The sequence below is a fragment of the Nicotiana attenuata genome, chromosome 2 (assembly GCF_001879085.1).
Source record: "Nicotiana attenuata strain UT chromosome 2, NIATTr2, whole genome shotgun sequence".
NCBI lineage: Eukaryota > Viridiplantae > Streptophyta > Magnoliopsida > Solanales > Solanaceae > Nicotiana > Nicotiana attenuata.
The window spans coordinates 90,573,988-90,578,696 of record NC_031990.1 but is presented as its reverse complement, the minus strand read 5'-3'; positions in this window follow the sequence as shown (position 1 = coordinate 90,578,696).

The window sequence follows — 4,709 nt, the reverse complement described above, 5'->3', positions numbered from 1 at the left end:
GGCAAGGGAGATAATCAATATACTCAAACCATCCCGGCAAGGGATTAATCATATCTCTTTCTATTTCTTTCATTTCTTACTCAATAGTCTTTTTTATCGTTCGAGCCAACGCTCCGAAGAACTCACAATTCATAATTAGTCTTCATACTTTTCACATTACGTAGAATTCATCAATTAGCATGGAAGAGTCATAACAATAATAGGACAAGTACAACAAGGACCCACGGTCATGCTAGACACCGGTGTATAGATACTCGTCACCATGCCTATACACCGTACTCAACATTTAGCAATTAGCAAGCAACACTCTAATCCTATTCCCTCAAGCCAAAGTTAGATCAAACACTTACCTCAAATGCTCCAAAATCAACTCAAGCCTCTAGTATAGCTTTACCCCTCGAATTCGGCTCCAACTCAGTCAAATCTATGAAATAATGACTTTACAATATTAATAATAGCTAAACAAACTAAACCCAATGCCTAAATATGAATTTCTAAGCTTTCTACCCAAAATTCCAAAAATCGACCCCGGGCCCACTTGGTCAAAACCCGAGGTTCGAACCAATTCCATGTCATCCATTCCCCCACGAGCCCGAATATACAATTTGTTTTCAAATTTGACCCCAAAACGAGGTCTAAATCAATGAAAATTGAAATGCCCTAATTCTACCCTTTTTCCCCAATTTACACCTTAAGTTACATGATTTAGGTCTAGGAATTTGATAAATGATGATGGAAAATGAAGAAAACGAGTTAGAAAATACTTACCCAAGAAGCTTTGGTGAAGAATCGCTCTAAAAGTCACCTAGGGGCTGTGGAGAAGAAGAGCTCGTGTGAAATTTGGGAATAATCCCGTCACTGGTCTATTTTTGAGCTTTAAAAATCATTGGGCAAAAATGCCCTTTGCGTTCGCGGGAAGGGGGCCGCGTTCGCGAAGGGTAAACTGGGCAGGTCATCGCGAACGCGTAGAAAGAAATGCTGGGGGGTCCAGGTTTGTTCTATGCGAACGCGTAAAAGGCCACGCGAACACGATGGAGGGAGCAACAAGTCTATGCGTTCGCGAACATCTGACTGCGAACGCGAAGAAGAAGTCTCTGGGGTCCTGAACTTGGCTTACGCGATCGCGATTATGGAGATGCGAACGCGTAGAAGGGGAACACCATGGGCAGTGCGAACGCGAGCCTAAGGCCGCGATCGCGAGAGAAAAGGCCTGTGCAAAAATTGCAGAAATTTAGCTATATTTCTTAGTGCAAACCACTCCGAACCACCTCCGAANATAGCACAAATATCAGGTTTAGAAACCTCATCTCAGCCAATAGAAGTAGCCACACCTACAAGTATCAACAATAATCATATGGAGCCTTACACAACAAAATCAATGAATCAACCCTCAAAATCATCATTTTTCATTCTAACTTCATAAACTTCAAATTTTAGATATTTAGGTCCGAAACACGTCAAATGACGTCCGATTTATACCAAATTTCACAGAAAGTGCTTAAACCATATATAAGACTTGTACCGGGCATCGGAACCAAAATACGAGCCCGATACCACAGTCTTTTAATCAATTCTCATTTCCATTTTCCTTAATAATTTCAAAAAAACAATTTCACAGAAAAATTCTTTTCTCGGGCTCTAGACCTCGAAATTCGACTCCGGGCATATGCCCGAGTCCCATATTTTTCTACGGACCCTCCGGGATCGTCAAATCACGGGTCTGGGTCCGTTTACCAAAAATATTGACCAAAGTCAACTTTAATTATTTTAAAGCCACATTTTGAAATTTTTCACAGAATTTAACATATAAGCTTTCCGGCTACGCGCTCGGACTGTGCACGCAAATCGAGGCAAGTAAAAATGAGTTTTTCAAGGCCTCGGAAGCACGGAATGAAAGAGAAAACAGGTGATGACCGTTTGGGTCGTCACATTTAGCCTAATAGCTTATTTCTCCGGATCTTCACATATGTTTATTCACGAAAATATTTTCATCCTATTGCCTTTGGGCATTTACGGATATGCGAAATTGAACCATGCCATAGGATATAAGGTTTGCACCTAAGACTTCATAGATCGGAAGCTTTAAGATTTGGGTTTGGCTGGTCATCTCTTTGTAGCCGTTCAAATTGCCTAACGTAAATCAACCATACGGAAAATAAGTTCATGGTGTTGCACATTTTGCTGCAAAATGTCACGACCCAACATCCCACCTTAGGCGTCTTGATGGCATCTAGTCTCTAATACTAGGTAAGCCGAGTACTTACAACGGTTAAGCCAGTTTAAAAATGATAATTTAAAATAGAGTTTAATATGAATACCGAAACAAAAGTGAAATAAGCCTACGTGGCAATAATCATAACACTCTCCCAAGACTAGGTAATACAGAGTCACGAACTTTAGCTGAATACATAGAAAGATCTCAAGATCGAAATACAATACTGTTCAAATAACAAGCTGACAGTACAATGAAAGGAAAGGACTCCAAGGGACTGCAATTACCAAGCACCTCTACCTTGAATCCTCGCGATCAATAAGCTAACTCTGCCTGAGTCCGATATCTCCAATACCTGGATCCGCACAAAAATGTGCAGAAGTGTAGAGTACACCACGGACGGTACCTAGTAAGTATCAAGACTAACCTCGATGGAGTAGTGACGAGGTACAAGTCAAGACACCTACTAGTCAAAATAACATGTGCAGTATAAAAGTATAAATCTCATAATAAAAGCAAGAATCAGTAAATGGAAACAAGAATCAACATATGATATAAACAATAAAGTAATAAGAACACCGTGAAAGTACCACTAAAACCAAATAAGGAAAACAAATTACAACCAATTAATCAAGCCGTTCTAACACAAGTTTCGCAGAGAAATTACTCCGAGATACCTCATCTCATGACCATAAGCCACGAGTCTCAAACCACAAATCATATGCTCAAGGCACCTTGTGCCCACATTACTAATCACAACCGCACGGACAACTCATGTGTCAATATCCCAATCCGCCCGGCATGATCACAGGCTCACAATCACAATCCATCCGGTGTGGTCACAGGCTCACTATCACAATCCGACCGACATGGTCACAGGCTCACTATCACAATTCACCCGGCATGGTCACATGCTCAATATCACAATTCGCTTGGCATGGTCACAGATTTAATATCACAATTCGCTCGGCATGGTCACATGCTCAATATCCACATGAAAGCAGATAATACAATAATACATGGGCATGGTCAATAAATGTTAAGTTTTATACTCTTGAACCAGTATAAGTGGCAGGCTATGGTATATGCTTGTGCGAGTGTACTATTACAGCCCAAGTCAACAAGTAATATCAAAGACATCGAGTAGCTCATTGAAGCAACACAACAAGTCACATAAGGTGTATAACATACACATGAAAAATCAAACCATCACACGAATATCATCAACATAATTCCCCCATGCCATGACACATCATCCCTGACATTTGCTACTCTTATCTCTCTGATAGCCACCCGTATGACTCCACCCTGACAATATCATTAGCCACCCGTATCACTCCGCATAGTAGCCACCCTTATCGTTCTGCCAGGAATAACACAATAGCCACCCGTATCACTCAGCACAATCAACAATAGTGAGATGCCACCCTTATGCTCCGCATAACAACAACAATGAGATGCCACCGTTATGCTCCGGATAACAACAACCAATCCACATAATAATTCACATGTGCTAATATCACAACAACATGACATATCAAATCGTACCACAAGTGCCCGTAGGCCACAACCTTTCTCAAAGAATCAATAATTTCAATATTTTCACAACAAATAGCCCACGACTCAAACACAATGTGTATAGAATCTCAATAACAATAAAATAAACAAAGTAACTCAACAATGAACAACACCCCCTTTAAACACAACTTCAATTAAAATATATTAATGATTTTCGATAACTTCAACTTCAAATAATTGCTTAAGGATAAACTCGATAATGAAGGTATTTCCATGAAACGGCAAACTTCGGATTCTAGTGTATGAAATATGCTAACAATGAAAGAGGTGACATGAACTATCAACTACGTCTAAATACTTGAGAATAACCCGGCAACAAAAAAATATCATGTAACAACAATTCCAATTAATAATAACTTAACAATAAAGGAAGTCACATAATGATAAAAGAGGTACAACTTCAAATAAATCATATAAGAGCAGACTTGACAAATAAAGGATATGACATGTGTTAATAACTTCAAATAAAGCATATGAGAGTAAATGACAAATAAAAGATATAACATAGGCTAACAATTTCAAACAAATATATGAAAGAAGCCTAAGAATCTAAACCGGTCAATTTCTATATATAAGCCCGACTACGCACTCGTCACCTCACATACACGGCTTTCACATAACACAAATAGGACAAATAACTCAAATCCTAAGGGGTAGTTCCCCCACACAAAGTTAGGCAAGATACATACCGCAAATAAGCCAAATCAATACTCTAAAATGACCTTCTCGCGTGAAACAACCTCCGAACGGCTCAAATCTAGCCAAAATAACTCAATATCATAAATAAAAACAACTGGAAATAATTACGGATAATAAAGCTTCGACCTTTAATGAAAACTAAAAAGTCAACCCAAAAAATTCAATCCTTGGACCGCACATCATAACCCGACAAAACTCATAAAATCGGAACGCACATTCC